The sequence below is a fragment of the Brassica oleracea genome, chromosome C8, assembly GCF_000695525.1.
Source record: "Brassica oleracea var. oleracea cultivar TO1000 chromosome C8, BOL, whole genome shotgun sequence".
Taxonomy (NCBI): Eukaryota; Viridiplantae; Streptophyta; class Magnoliopsida; order Brassicales; family Brassicaceae; genus Brassica; species Brassica oleracea.
The window spans coordinates 17,172,676-17,190,317 of NC_027755.1; the positions used below are offsets into that span (position 1 = coordinate 17,172,676).

A 17,642-nucleotide genomic window follows, 5' to 3' on the forward strand; every position below is an offset into this window, starting at 1 on the left:
TATATATATATATATATATATTCTCCTTTTCTTATATCTAACAAACAGATAGTTACTATTATTTAAATTTCATCAAAATATTTATTATGATTTAGACCTAAATATACATATAAAACTATTAGATATGCATTTAAAAGAATTAAATAAGAGTATTTTAAATACAAATATGCATAAAATAAGTATATAATAATACATTCATTCTAAAAATTTGGTAAATACAAAAAAGTTAGATATATTGCATAAGGATTAATCTTTTATGTCATTCAAATAGAAATACATATAAAATTATAATAAAATATTTATAACAGTGTTGTATTAGTTAATAAGCATGGAACAATCTATATGACGCTTTTAATTTTTTTATTAAGAAACAATATACACATGTTTATAAATACATTTATACATTTACGTATACAAACAAACTGATATCTAAATATTAGTTATTTAAATGGTAAAATTGTATAAAAACTTAACTATGAAAAATAATAAAGCACACTTTAAATAAATTTCATAGAAAAATGTATATAAAACAATTTTCTATTATATTATCTTAATATTATTAAAAAATAAAACTAACTATTAATAAAGTATTCATAGTAGTGTATAACATAGTATAATCTATGTGATATTAAAATTATGTACTTATAAGAAACTATAAATACTTTAGTAACAGTAATTTTACTTTTATAATACAAACAAATAAATAGCTAAGTTCAAAAATAACAATTTATAAAAAAAATGTAAATAGGAAATCAAATAATATTTTAATAATATTAATAAAAATATTTTTTACGAAATTCATCTTTTTCTTAAAAAATATTGCAAAATTAAATTAAATTATTAAAGCAGACTCGCGCGCAGCGCGAGTAAAAAATCTAGTCTATACTATATAAAAATTGAGGCTATAAGCCATCGAGGGCGTTCGCGTAGAATTTAAAACCACCAATCCGATTATGACACATTATTTTTTTAAATATGTTAATGTTTTCAAAAAATAGTTTTTAAAAAAAATATTATATAATTAAGTAGGCTAATAAAAGAAAATTATTAGTTTTAAAAATGTCATGATTTCTAAATTTATGTATTTTTTGGTGAGTTTTTATTTGTTAGCTTTCCAAATTTATGTATATTAACATAAAATATTAGTTTTAATATTTAATGTCGATATATAATTATTAGATTTAAAAATAAAAAATTTAAAAAGTAAAAATATCCTTAAATAAATATTTTAAGAAATCTATTAAATAATTAAGTAGGCTAATAAAAGATAATTATTAGTTTTAAAAATGTCATGATTTCCAAATTTATGTATTTTTTTGGTCAGCTTTTTTTTGTCAGCTTTCCAAATTTATGAATATTAACATAAGATAGAAGTTTTAATATTTAATGTCGATATATAATTATTAGATTTAAAAATCAAAATTAAAAAATAATAAAATATCCTTAAATACTATATTGCCTTTATATATGAAAATTATAAGCAAAACAGAAATACTACAAAAATACAAAAATATAAAAAATGGAAAACTGATGTTAAAGTAGTTGAATAACAATAAACTAAAACATCTAAAAGGTAAATTCACTTAATACATAAAATAATTAATACATAAAATAAGAAACTTTCTAATATATGAAGTATTGGGTGACTATAAATAATTATCTAAAGTTCTAAAAGTTTTCAAGATTTTACATTGAGAAAGAGAGAGATATTGAAAAGAGAAAAGAGATATGGTCGCTTCTGCAACTTCTTTGGTTTTCGATGATCTTAGAAAATGTTTTAATAAGAATGAAGTTCTTGCTAGAGTGGTTCACTATTGGGAAGCACGTAACATCAACAATGGTGGTTTGCTAATAAAAGATAATTATTAGTTTTAAAAATGTCATGATTTCCAAATTTATGTATTTTTTGGTGAGTTTTTTTCCAGCTTTCCAAATTTATGTATATTAACATAAAATATTAGTTTTAATATTTAATGTCGATATATAATTATTAGATTTAAAAATAAAAATTTAAAAAGTAGAAAATATCGTTAAATAAATAGTTTAAAAAATCTATTAAATAATTAAGTAGGCTAATAAAAGATAATTATTAGTTTTAAAAATGTCATGATTTCCAAATTTATGTATTTTTTTGGTCAGCCTTTTTTTGTCAGCTTTCCAAATTTATGAATATTAACATAAAATAGAAGTTTTAATATTTAATGTCGATATATAATTATTAGATTTAAAAATCAAAATTAAAAAATAATAAAATATCCTTAAATACTATATTGCCTTTATATATGAAAATTATAAGCAAAACAGAAATACTACAAAAATACAAAAATACAAAAAATGGAAAACTGATGTTAAAGTAGTTGAATAACAATAAACTAAAACATCTAAAAGGTAAATTCACTTAATACATAAAATAAGAAACTTTCTAATATATGAAGTATTGGGTGACTATAAATAATTGTCTAAAGTTCTAAAAGTTTTCAAGATTTTACATTGAGAAAGAGAGAGAGATATTGAAAAGAGAAAAGCGATATGGTCGCTTCGCTACTTCTTTGGTTTTCGATGATCTTAGAAAAGGTTTTAATAAGAATGAAGTTCTTGCTAGAGTGGTTCACTTTTGGGAAGCACGTAACATCAACAAGGGTGATTTGCTTCTGGGCTTTGAGTTATTTCTTATTGATCAAAAGGTATAAAAATTTTATTTAGACAAGCACGTAACTTTTGGGTTGTATGTTGTTTGACACAATTTTTTTACAGGGAACAACGATCCATGCCTTCATACCAGCTAATCGAATAGGGTGCTATGAAGAGGATTTAAAAGCTGGTGTAATCTATAAGATTAAGAACTTCTTGGTCATCAACAACAAAACAAGTTACAAGGTGACTTCTCACAAGTTCTTAATTCAGTTCACCCATCATACAGTTCTTGCACCCACAGATCATGCTGGCCATAATATTGAGAGGCAAAACGTTAGGATTCGTTCTTATGCTGAGTTCAATGAAGCGGTCAACAAGAACGAAGATCTATATGGTAAAAACTTTACTGCCGTCCATATAAAAATATATATGATTTTATAATCAAGTTCTTATGACATAACAATTTTATATAGATGCCCTTGGAAAGCTGGTTCTCGTCAGCAATGAAAACTTCAACAATGGTGTGACTAATAAGAGAATAGACATTCACTTGCAATTAAAAGAGTGAGCATATTTTCCAATGAGTTCATATTCTTCTAATCTTAAATACAATGTTTACTCACCATCTTTCTCTGTTTTCTACTCAGTGGGCCTATTGTTCGTGTAACACTTTGGGGTAACGTTGCTGCCAATTTTCAAAAGAAACTGATGGAAAGTGTTGACAAACCTATGGTGTTTCTCGCTACAACAATGAACCCACGGACATTTAGAGGTTCGTAATCTCACACATAATTATTGTTGCTTATCTGACCTTTAAAGTAATATAATTTATTAACCATATCATCTTTTAAATTGCATTGTGTAGACGTATTTTGTTTGTCCTCCACTTCTTCCACAAGGATTTTTTTCGACAATGATATTGAACCAAATACTGGCTACTTGACATGGTAAGTACGCTCACATGAATATACTTCACCATATTTAGTTGTGTTATTTAATATCGTAACTGTCTAAATTTATGTTACATATGTTTGATTTCAAAGGCTGAGAGAAAACGGGAAAGACTCCGAAGTTACAACATCTGAGGTTACAAAGCCATAAACTGTTACACTTTCTGAACTTCATCAATTCCTCCAAAATGACACTCCACCAGTATTAAAAAAAGATTCCTTTTCCTTTAAATCAGTTACAGAAATCTGTTTCTTACAGTGACATTATTGTTAAGTGGAAACCACTATTGAAGATCAAAGGAGTAAACTGCTGAATGAGGATGATATATCTCTTTGGAAGCAACCAGATGGTAAGTAGAAACCGGTTTTTAAAACTAAATTCACTTGGGAAGTGATTCGAGCACCATACACCAAAGTACGCTTTCTTCCACTGGATCGCAATCCACAATAGACTTGCTACTGGTGATAGAATGCAAACATGGAACAGAGGAGTCAACTCAGCTTGTATTCTCTGTCGTGCGTCGCAAGAAACAAGGGATCATTTTTTTTGAGTGTAGCTACTCGTCTGAGGTGTGGTCTCTTCTTATGAGTGGACTATTACAGACCTCTTTCACTTCGAAATGGTCTGAGCTCTTGGTTTTAATCATGGATAACAGCGGTGATTTTCTCACGAACTTCCTCACTCGTTATACACTTCAAGCCGCCATTCACTCAATTTGGAGAGAAAGAAATGAAAGAAAACATGGTGCAATAGCCACTCCAGCAAGTGAACTTGGAAAACTCTTGGATCGTCACGTAAGGAACCGATGCTGCTCTATTCAACAATTGGGAGATCAAAACTATGCTGGAAGCTTATCCCGGTGGTTTGCCACTATATGATTTTCTTTTGAGTTCTTTATAAACAATGTTGAAAGTGTGCCAACTTTAAACAAAAAATAAATGATGCACTTGTTGTAAAAAAGCTATTTTCTTTTGAATAAATTTAACATATATTCAAAACAAAACAAAAATATATATATTGTTACAGACAGGCACCTTTTGTTGTTTTGCTACTATCGTGGACATCTTGCCTCAATATGGCTGGTACTTCATTGCATGCACTAAGTGTAAATGTAAACTAAGGCAAGCAGACACATCCTTAGTTTGCAACACATGCAATCACACAAATACAGTTGGTCTTATCAAGTACTTTATTATCTAATAAAGTAGGCTAATAAAAGATAATTATTAGTTTTAAAAATGATGTGTCAAAAATGTCAATATTTCAAAATAACATAGAAATTACTATCAAATAAGGTAAACTAACAAAGTAAAAAATTCTAAATATGTTAAATTAATATCTATATCAATATTTCGAAATTTAATATAGAATAATTATAAAATATAATAATTAATTTAAAATGCAAGACTTCCAAACAATTATAACTATATAAATTTATAATACATGATTTTTAAAATTTAGGCTATATGCTATTGAAAATATTCACAAATAATATATAATATATATAAGTTGAGCCTATAAATTATTGAGAATATCCACATATTATTTTAAAGCAGTAAAAAATGTCAAAGCAAAAAAATGTCAAATCAATACCCAAAATATGTTTCTTTCAAAATAAAATAGAAATGATTATTAAATTTAGTAAATAATTAAAGCAAAATGAATAAGTAGAAGACAGTTGATATATAAACTAAATCTTTGGAACATTAACATAAAAAAAAGTTATAGGTTTATTATTTTTTTTAAATGTTAATATTTCCAAAAAAATATTTTCGAAAAGAGAAATTAATACTCAATATTTAACTTAAATTAAAAAAAAAATATTAACATCTGGCAACTTACTTTAATAAATGGTAAAATATTATAGTAAAACAGAAAATCAAAAGTAAAATAGTAATAGTAACAAAAAAATACTTCTTCTTAGATATAATAAATCTAAAATACATTTTATACAAAAATAAAATGGAAATTAATGTTAAAATAGTTAAAGTAGCAAAAACAGATTATCTTTTTATTTTTAAAATGTTAATATCTCCAAAAAATAAAATAAAACGAAATTAATATTGTATATATATATATATAATCTAAACTAATAAAATAAATATTAACATTTAAAAATTTACTTTAAAATGGTATCTATTATAGTAAAATAGAAAATGAAAAGCAGAATAGTAATGTTAACAAAAAACATAATTTTCTTATAATATGTTGAGGCTATAAGCAATGGAGGGTGTCCACATAACCAATTATAGTATGCTAAATTATTATTTTAGTTTACTATTTTTAAAATGTCAATTGTCCAAATATATAATTTTCCAAAATAAAATAAAGATCTATACAAATAAAGCAAAAATCAACTTGATATATATGATTTTTCAAAAACTTAAAATATATATTTAAAATACTAAACTTAATAAAAATGAAACCTATAATAATTTAAATCACATATAATTTTGAAATATATAGAAATAACATAAACTAACGATTTTTTAAGAAAATTATATATAATTTTTATTTTGGAAATTAACATTTTTTACAAAAATAAAATAAAATAAAAATTTAAACGAAGCTATAAGAAGTTAAAACACATATGATTTAAAATCATATATGACAAATCATCATTTTAATTTACTATTTTCAAAAATCAATATTTCCAAAAGAAATTGTTTATATTGGGCTGGTCGATACCATGAGTTAGTTAAACCCCTACGTAAAACTGTTTTATTATATTCAACGTATTCAAGAAAATTAAAATTTTGAGTTGTCAGCAATTGTATGAAAATTGCTAAAATACATTGTAGTAGAGATTTTCAGTAATGTAACTAATACATTGTAGTCAAGACTTTAAGTAATGTAAAACTAAATGATGAAAATAGAAAACTAGACTAAAGATTAATATTAGAGGTTTCAACTAAATTTCCAATTAATTAATTTCAATGGCATGTTATCAAGTTATATATATGCAAATGATCTCTTTGATTAGATTGCTCTTATTATAATTCCAGCACAAGGAAATGAAACAAAGAAATAATGTGGTTTAGATCAAAAATGGAAGCGGCTAAGAGATTTGCTCCTATTTTGGCGAAGGAAACAAAAAATACAAGTGAAACATAATGGCTATGTTACACAGAGACAGTACAGCAAATCAAAACATTGATTACTATATTTGAGCTTAACAACGAATAAGCCAAAAAACTGAAGAAAAAACTGTCAGGAGAAGCCTATAAACAACTAAACTGCAACTCAGTGTGTCAATTAAAGGTAATGGATGTGAGAACAGATGAGTGGTGCACTGTGACGCTTCTTGAGAAATTATAAGACCGGTTGATCTTGGACTGAATCCATTGCAGCTAGGGGTGGATCTAGCAAATTTCATAACATGGGGTATAATTAATTAAATAAAAAAGTCGTAACCAAAGGTGTATGGGGGCATTGGAGATTATAAGCCATTTAAGGTCCTTGGTTTTCAATACAACTAATGAGAAAAAAATTTTTTTGCATGTGGCACTTGCCCCACCTATATTTTGCCTAGGTCTGCCTCTGTTGCACCCTCTGTGAGGTTAGGAAGATGATTAACTTTGATTTCAGTAATAGTTTATGGAAGGCTGATGACCACATCGGATGTGATAAGAGTCTTTTTTGGAATGAGATAAAATAAAATATCAAAAAATTTCAAGAAAAAATTGTTTTGAAAAAAAATTATATAAATTAAGACAAACTTTAAAACTCATTAAAACAAATTAACTTGACATATATAATAATTTTTGGAAACTTAACATAAAACTTCAAGAATTTAAACTATAAGAATTTAAAACACACTTATTTTAAAAGTTGATACTACATGTTATTAAAAAATTACACATATAATTTAAAAATATCAAGATTTTCAGAAAAAATATATATTTTTTTAAAGAAAATCAAACCATATCAAGTAATAATAAAAAAATATAGGGGAGATTATTTTTAAAAACATTATGTCGAAAGAACGTCAAAGATATTAATAAAATAAATTGTGTTCTAAGTATGTTAAAGCATAAAATATCATATATAATTAATATCAAAAAATTCGAGGCTAATAAAAATAGAAGAAAGTTAACACGAAATTTAATCTAGATTATTTATAAAGTAGTTGTATATAGACTATAAATATTTATCTAAATTTATAATAGATTTTACATGGTTTAAGAAAATATTAAAACAATGGCTGGTTTCACTTTTTTTTTCTTCTCTACAGAGCCAATTTATTCTTTGACTTACAAAACATTTACTTTAGAAGAACCATATATAAGAATAATCCACTCGTGTGAAACACATATTGTTAAAAAGCATATTATTTAAGAATTTAAACTGATTATTTTCAATCAAAAAAATTCAAAAATTTATTTATTCATCAAAATTTTGAAATTGTAATCAACACTATCATCTTATATAGATTATTTCATTAAAAATAAAATAAACCAACATGATGACTTCTCATAAATATATATCACCGATAAAATTCTAGGTTCCATATAATACATAAAATTAAAATGATCTCATACAAAATAGGTTGAAAATGATATGTGATAAAAAAATATTTATAAAAATATGAAAAAATAAAGGGTCGAAAGTATTACGTCTAATAAATTAGTTGAATTTCAAATAAATTTATATGTATAGCCATATATATTTTGACAAATCATTTTTTTCATTTATTATTTTCAAAAATATTAATATTTCCAAAATTGTTCATTTCAAAATAGAATGTAAACCAATATCAAATTAGTTAAGTTAACAAAAGTAGAACATTATAAATAAGTTAACTTAATATATAAAATATTATTCAAAATTTAACATAAAAATATAAATACAAATAATAATTAATTTAAGAATGCAAGACTTTCAAAAAATTATAAGTAAATAAATTTAACTTATGATTTTCAACTTTTAGGCTATATGATAATGAAAATATTCACATATAACATTTATTATGTATAAGATGAAGGTATAAATAATTGAAAATGTTCACATAATATTTTTAAAACACCAAAAATACGCTAAATATCATTTATTTACTATATAAAAGTTGAGACTATAAGTCATTAAGAATATATACATAGGATTATAAAAGATCAATAAAAATATGAAAAATCATAATTATAGTTTACTATTTTTAAAAATGTTAAAATTTCCAAAACTAATTATTTCAATACAAAATAGAATTCAACATCAAATAAGGCAAACTAATAAATAAATCATTAAAATGGAAATAACTTATATGTATACTAAATATTTGGAAATTTAACAATAAAATTAACTAAAATAAAATAAAATATAAAAAATACACGATTTTTAACTTGCAAGAACACAAAATAAAATATACTATTCAAAATAAAATTTCAAAAAGTGTATTTTCAAAATAAATTAGAAATCAATATCAAATATATTTTCTTTAATAATATCCAAATCAAAAAATTAACAAGGAACAGATAAAAAAATATAGGGTTTGAAATGAATGAAGAATAACAGTGAATGAAAACAAAAAACATCCGCGATGGAAAGTAACCATACAAGTCGAAGACAAAATCTGATAGACAAAAAATGCATCACACCAAACAATACCAGATATACTAGAGAATAATTTCAAACTACATGATGAATTCTTATTGAGAAGCTCTCTGTTGAGTTATGTCGAAAAAATATTTAGAGAACAATGTTTATAAGATAGATGAAAACTACAGAGCCTAAAAAATCATGTCAAATAAGTTAGTTAAGATTTTAAATAAATTTTATAACGAACACCAACAATAAATTAGCATGAAAGATAACATAAAAATGATAGAAAGAACAATCAATATGAATTTATCAATATAACTATAATATCTAAGTACTATAACCAACAAACTAAAAACATAAAAATTTACAAATTTTGAACATTTTAAAAAAAAATTAAATTATAATATATTGTAATAATCATCAACATTTAGCAACTATAAAAAAAACAATTATCAAAATCATGTAATACTTTTAAAAGAATCTTAAAAAATTTCATGTAAACTCCAAAACAAACAAATATTAACTATTATACCATAAAGTAAATTATAATATATTGTAATACATTATACAATCATACAAGTTTAACTACAATACAAATAATCAACTGAGTAAAGTAGAAGATAAATTTAATACTTTAAATTCTCAATATTATTAATTCAATAAATAAAAATGTTAGATAACATTTGTTAAATTTATTATATTTACTTTACTTTCTATATTATCTTACAAAGGCAGTTTAGAATTAACTAAAGTTCATCAAAATATTTATAATGATTAAATTTTAAATCTAAATATTATACTATCTTATATATATATATATAACAATCACACATTAATTGTAAAGTTTTTATGACTACAAAGCAAAATTAGATAATATGCATATAGTTCAATCGTTATGTTATACAAATATAATATATGTAAAATATATAATAAAATATAATATATTACAAGTTTACATGCATCAAGCAATTTATATAATATTTTAAAATACAAATTAGAATTTTTCAAAAATTATGAATATGTTTATAAACATAATTATTACATTTATAAATACAAATAACTAAATAGCTAATAAGAGAGTATAGCTATAAATAAACATAAATAATAAAATCAACAAATCGTATTTCAGATAACAAATTATATAAATAAATTTAATAATTAGTTTTTAAGTTATTAATGCAGACTCGCGCGTAGCGCGACTATAAAATCTAGTCTATACTATATAAAAGTTGAGGCTATAAGCCATTGAAGGCATCCACGTAGGATTTAAAACCAACAATCTTATTATGACACATCAACATTTTAGTTTGCTATTTCTAAAAAGTCAATATTAACAAAAATCGTTTATTTCAAAATAAAATATAAATCAATTTAAATATGGCAAATTTACAAAAGTCAAAGAATTATATATATGTTAACTTAATATATAATATATTTTCGAAAATCAACATAAAATATCTGACAAATATAATAATTAACTTAAAAATGCAAGATATTTAAACAATTAGAACCATAAAAACTAAAAGCACGTGATTTTTAAATTAGCATGAAAGATAACATAAAAATGATAGAAAGAACAATCAATATGAATTTATCAATATAACTATAATATCTAAGTATTATAATCAACAAATTAAAAACATACAAATTTTGAACATTTAAAAAAAAAGTAAATTATAATATATTGTAATAATCATCAGCATTTAGCAACTATAAAAAAAACAATTATCAAAATCATGTAATAGTTTTAAAAGAATCTTAAAAATCTTCATCTAAACTCCAAAACAAACAAATATTAACTATTATACCAGGAAGTAAATTATAATATATTATAATATATTATACGATCATACAAGCTTAACTACAATACAAATAATCAACTGAATAAAGTAGAAGATAAATTTAATACTCTAGATTCTCAATATTATTAATTCAATAAATAAAAATGTAAATTAGATATTATGCATATAGTTCAATTGTTTATGTTATACAAATATAATATATGTAAAATGTATGATAAAATATAATTTATTACAAGTTTACATGCATCAAGCAATTTATATAATATTTTAAAATAAAAATTAATATTTTTCAAAAATTATGAATATGTTTATAAATATAATTATTACATTTATAAATACAAATAACTAAATAGCTAATAAGAGAGTATAGTTGTAAATCAAATAAATAATAAAATCAACAAATCATATTTCAGATAAGAAATTATATAAATAAATTAAATAATTAGTTTTTAATTTATTATAAACATAAATTAAATTATTAATACAGATTTGCGCGTAGCGTGAGTATAAAATCTAGTCTTTATATATAAAATACAGCTTCCTCTCTTCTTAGACATGCCGGATGGGATTCCATGTCATCAATTAGGTGCAGAAGAGTGCGACACGTGTCCACTTAAACTAAGCTGAGTTTCATTTATTCTGGTGTCCATTTCGTTTGGGCTTTAGTGTGTATTCGGGCTTAATGAAACCCAACCCGGATAAATAGTAACTCCAATTGTTATGGAAGCGCGTCGTTTCTGATTTAGGGATCAACACGTTCTTCATCTCCCCCATTCGAGAGCTAATCTCAACCTAAGGTTTCCATGGCGTTGTTTCATCTTCTTCCTAACAATCCGAGAAGCTATCAGTTACAGATTCATCTGCTTAAATCCACCATCCACGATCTACCTTGAATGCGATCTTCACGCAAGGCCGTGGAACCTCGACTATAAAAAGGTAACCTTTCCTACTATGAGAACCATCTCCTCATTCCATTTGTTTAAACTTATTTTCTGTAAATTGGCTAAAGCAACAATTTTTATTTTCGATTTGAAGACCGGACGAGTACGGTACAGTAGGAGGAGGAAAGCGGTAGCGACGGAGGAGAGGAGGATCAAGGCAATGAGGGACCAGCCGTGTCCGGTTTATTGTAATTTTCCCGTCCCTTAAAACTCATGTTCATCATTATTTTGAACACACATGGTGATCAGATTCATATTTATCAGAATTATTCTTTTTGTATATTTCCTCTTTGCAATATGATTTGAATCTGTTGTTTATTATTATTTTCCTCATTCCAGTGTTCATCGTCTTCCCATATACAAGCGACTGGGTTCTATGTTTTACTTAAAACTCTCGTGTTCACTTAAGACTTCATTATATTCAGGTTCCTGGTCTCCACCTTTTGCTTCTATATATCCAATTGTCACCCTTTGGAAACCAAACCCTACATTTACTGTTTGTCCCACTTAACACAAGCTTCTGACCGTGCAGCTCCATATGCCTTTCAAGTTCTTTCTTTTGTTTAAGGCAGACACCGCTGAAGGTGCAGAGATGTATAAGGTCATCAAAGAGACTACTAATCACCCAAGGGTGAAGTTCACAGATTTTGAATGTGGTCTGGTGGGTGCTCTGAAGAATTGTGTTGTATCAGCTGTAGCTTAGCTGCTTGGTGGAGCTTTTTTGGGTGTGATAAAGCTGTGAGATCTAGAAGAAACAAAGAGTTAGTTGATAATCAGTGAACATCAAAATAAATAGTCAGTTTTAGATTGTTGGAAGGGTAAGTGTTCTTTTATGTTTAATAAAGTGACCACCCGAATCTAGAGATCAATGAACATTGATGAATATGATTCTTGCAACTCTCTATTCTGTTATAGTTTCTCTTATTTATTGCTGCAAGTCCCATGCTATGCATGAGTTTAGTACCAAAGCTCTTCATTCATGTAGAAGGTTAAAGTATACAACAATCTATTCAGGTTTGTTGTGTGATTTTCTAAATTTCTTAAAATTGATTTAACAAAGGAATGGAGAGACTGGGATGAAGAGGTGATTCTGCTGATTCCATAGCATGCCACATTTTGCAATAACATGTTAGATCACATTTTAGCTCTACTTTGTTCTCAATATTAAATGAAATTTTTTCATCAACACAGTAGCTAATGCGTGGAAAACTGGTTTGGCTACAAGGTTTTTAAGCAGTTGACTTTTATTTATTTTTATGTTATTCGGTTAGAGAAAATTATCAACTTGGGGATCTCCTAAAAAATTACAATTTTTTAAAGCCCATTGCAAATTAGTAAACATTAATTTACAAGAAATAATTTTATTCAATAATAAAATACAATCAATATACAATAATATAATTATGTATGATAAAATTATTGCAAGAATTATATTTTATAAGTTAGTCAGTAATATTTATTTCAAAAATTCTGATCAAAGTAATGGGTAACTTCATTTTCATATATAATAATATATAAGATTCTAATAAACATGTATACATATAAATAGTAACAATAGTTTCATATTGTCTATTTATCTGTCTTAAAATAGTTTTAGTTATAATGAATAAGTTATTTCTTTATATCGCGTAAATCATTAGTTTTATAAGTAAATAATTATATTTTAAAATTTTATTATAATTATACAAGTTTATAATTTACAAAATGAAGAATAAAATAGATAGATAAAGTTGCTGTAAAATAATTACGAAACTTAATTTTATTTTAACTTAAAATGAAACAAATTTGTACTATTAATTTTATTCGCATGCCGTCTGTCCGTAAGGCGGGTTTACCCTAGTCTATATATATAAAAGAGAGTTATCCCTGGTCACAAAATCAAGTCATATAGTATCGACACGTGTCCACTATCATCGACATTGCGTTTCATTAATTGAATTGATACGGGCTTTAGCTACAATTTGGGCTCTGTAGGAAGCCATTTGGGCTCATAAAACAAAACTAATAGGTACGATATTCTCAACATCGTCTTCTCCGCTTGATCGTACCCTGAAATTGAGATTAGGTCAAGCTCCAATGGAGGTTGTACGAGGTTGTACGTCTCAAATATTTGCTTGGAATCATTGTCTCGGTCTCCTTCATGACGTTTCGTTTCTGATTCATCGTCTCTGTTACGTTATGTAGTTAAGTGTTCAGCGCCATTAACATCGTTCTTTACTCCTTGGACCAACTCCACCCACGATTCATCATTCAATACATATCTTCTTCCTTCCAGGCGGTGAAACTTAACCTATAAAAAGGTATGTCTTCTTCCCATAAACAGCATCTTCCGCAATCCTACTTCAATTGAAACTTTGTTCTTAGAAAAATAGCTATCTTATCTACTATTTTTGCTGATCTGAAGTCTGGACGTTATTCATCCTCAACGTCCATCCACCGTGAAGGTGCTCAGGTTTTAGGAAGCCAGAAATGCGATGCTCCTCCTGGATGCTAAGGTGATTCTGTTCTTTAAAGTCATGTACATCATTGTTCATCATAAACTCACGGGTGTTTAGATTTATATTTATCAGAATTATGTTTCTCCTCTTTGCGATATGGTTTTGGATCCGGTTGTTTATAATGATTTTTTATCCGTTCATAAAAGTCATGTTCATCATTGATTTGATGCTTATTAATCATAATTTTTGTTTCCACTTATGTTATACCTCTTTGCGGTTTTGAATCCGTTTTTTAAATTGTGATTTTCCCAGTCCTTTTAGCTCATGTTCATCATTGTTTTGATCTTCGTTCTGTGGATTAATCTCTGCGCTTGATGAAATGCTGCCGTATTAATAATGGCTCATGGGTTTGATCTTCGCTCTGTGGGCCAAAATCTTTTCCACTCTTGTTTGATATCTTTTTTTTTTGTAACACATACGATTATATTAAATCTAAAATGAGTTTAAACTATTACATCCGGAGCTATGCTCATCGGTAACAAGATAGGAACTGGAGGGGATCCTCGACGGTTTGATGAACATCATAAAACAGAACATAAAACAAGTGATAACAAAGCTAAACGAGAGAGTCTTGCTCGTCCATTGGAGAACCGTGGGAAGCATGAGATGTATCCCTGAATAGGTTACTACCATGAGCATGAAGTAGTCGGAACCGACGTTGATTAGACCAAACGGCAAAGTTTGGAAGGAGGTGGAACGAGCATGAACAGCTCTAGCTCCAACATCGAGGCTCCACGAAGAGACTATGTGAATCTCAACAGAACCGAAGAGTATAAAAATCCTAGATTTTACGTTGACGAACAAATAGGATGGACCTTGAAACCGAATAGCGCCAGTGACAAAATCAGAGCTAATGAAAACTCTATTGACCTGTGATGGATGTACAAATAATGGCAATTTAAGCACAACATCATGGCTTTGGGCTAGGTGAACCCTTTTCACTGAGGGGCGACGGCGGATTGTGGACAGACATGATGCTTTGGAGGAGGAATGGTGGCTCAAGTTTATAACAATCGGCAAGTTTAAGCTCCATAAATGGTTTTGGTTCAGACCAAAGCATGTGTCGGTTGAGTACCAGCAACGCTCGGAAGGGATTGGGATGATGAGGCGATGCGGCGGAGGTGAGGTGATGCTCTTGACGATCAACCATAAAGGTATAGAAGTAGAAGCGGCGGAAGAGCCGGTACCACGATGCCTTGCGACGACCCTTTGTATGTACTTGACGGAATTTGAGAAGGAAACAATGGTTGAATTCAGGCAATGACTTTGGAATCCAACATTACCGTATTGAATCCGTAGAGGTATGACGAAATCCACCCAAAACCACTTATCATATGATTCTGTCAAGCTTGTCATGAAAGTACCTTGAGGTGCGTCAAGCGGAGGTTTTGATCCTAACGAGACAAGAAGCCTCTTGTTTGATATCTAAATACAACTTTTTCTCAATATGAGACATAGGGGACGAAGACGTTTACTGACAAAACGTTTTGTGAAAATAGCGTTTTAACTAAAAAAACTATGGCCTATACAGGTTTCGAACCTGTGACCTTCGCGTTATTAGCACGACGCTCTAACCAACTGAGCTAATAGGCCGTTACGTTCTGTATTAGTGTAGGAAGCTATTGGATAGTTGGATTATTATTAGAATTAGTGTGAGGGTTTGCCGATTTATTTCATCTCCCGCTGTTTGCATCAATGCATAGTGTAGTGATAAAGTAAACGACAACGCTATAATATATCTGAAATACAATATGGTTTCAGTCTACTAATCACTTATTTCAGCTAGTATCCGTCAAACGATGTTGTAGACATAAAACATTTGACATAAGCATCTGTGTATTAATACCAAACCCGAATCGCTGAAACAGCGATCATAGAATAGAAAGAATTCTTCGTGAGAAATTCTTTGTTGTTAGCAGCTCCAATTGCATACCGTTCGTAAAACGTCCTGGTCAGGTTAGGACCGAGATAGGCCTCAACCTTTGGCTTTATTTGAGCAACTTGCACCAAATTAGCCATGGCTCGACCGTAAGAATCCGGATCTTTAATAAACTCTTGTTGTCTAGCATTCATAGGGTCAGCTATTTTCAGTAACTCCATCTTCTCTATCTTGAAACCACCACAACTTTCTATCGCAGCCGTGACTTCCTCAGTGTTTCTAAGGTACAACGGAATGTTGAAAGCATCTCTTCTATCCTCTTCTATTGAACCCTTTTACAAACTCACCAAAAAGATGATAAAATGATTTGTCAACTTGATATATATTATTATATATGTTTCCATAGAAGAGATTTGTTGTTTCAAATTTGATGTTTTAAAATAATTTCGACTTTATTGAAAATTAATTGACACAATTTTTTATTGCATTCTTTATAATTGATTAAATCACTTTAAATTTATATTATTAATAATTTTTTAAAAAAAAAATTCTTCATTTTTATAATTTTAACCAAAACATAAAAAAGCGAGTATAATATAGAGCATTAAAAAGGCTTATGACGTCAGGATGTGCTCTATATTACCTCATCTACTAGATCTTGCCATGCTTGATCCATCAAAGTTGTGAAAATAAGCTTGAGACGGGAGTCATCACTGACTTGACTCTCTAAGCCAGAAGGTCACTACAAGAAAACAACGGTATTCTGACGGACATTCCGACGGAAAATGAAATCCTCGGAATTTCCTCGGAATATACCGACGGAATTCTGAGGAAACATCAATCTGTCGGAATATTCCGAGGAAATTCCGACGAACTAGTGATCGATCGATGCGTTTTTGAACATATACCCATCGATCGATCACATTGTTACGCTTTGGTCCATCTTCGTGATCGATCGATGCGTTTTTGGACATAAATCCATCGATCTATCCGTTTATAAAAAAACATTCGAGATTTTGAAACCCCAAACACTAGTTCCTCGGAATTTCCTCGGAATATTCACTTGATCGATCGATCACATTGTTACGCTTTGGTCCATCTTCGTGATCGATCGATGCGTTTTTGGACATAAATCCATCGATCTATCCGTTTATAAAAAAACATTCGAGATTTTGAAACCCCAAACACTAGTTCCTCGGAATTTCCTCGGAATATTCCGAGGAAATTCCGAGGAGCACTTGATATCCTCGATCGATCGATGGTATAATCTCATCGATCGATCACATTGTTACGCTTTGGTCCATCTTAGTGATCGATCGATGCGTTTTTGGACATAAATCCATCGATCTATCCGTTTATAAAAAAACATTCGAGATTTTGAAACCCCAAACACTAGTTCCTC

General features: G+C 27.9%; 1 long non-coding RNA gene, 1 other non-coding gene and 1 pseudogene across 3 annotated transcripts; 1 reads left to right on the plus strand and 2 right to left on the minus strand.

Annotated features, from left to right (window-relative positions):
* Positions 1 to 11,624: 11,624 nt before the first annotated feature.
* LOC106310336 lies at positions 11,625 to 12,833 on the plus strand. 2 transcript variants are annotated; one of them, XR_001263765.1, is made up of 4 exons: positions 11,630 to 11,858; positions 11,958 to 12,051; positions 12,203 to 12,288; positions 12,396 to 12,831. It is a non-coding gene; the product is annotated as an uncharacterized LOC106310336 (long non-coding RNA). The 2 variants fall into 2 exon arrangements; XR_001263764.1 differs by having other exon boundaries at positions 11,625 to 11,858; positions 11,958 to 12,288; positions 12,396 to 12,833.
* A 3,047-nt stretch (positions 12,834 to 15,880) lies between these two features.
* TRNAI-AAU lies at positions 15,881 to 15,954 on the minus strand. The gene has a single exon. It is a non-coding gene; the product is annotated as a tRNA-Ile (tRNA).
* A 421-nt stretch (positions 15,955 to 16,375) lies between these two features.
* LOC106311234 overlaps positions 16,376 to 17,642 on the minus strand; it is a 3,760-nt pseudogene continuing 2,493 nt past the window's right edge.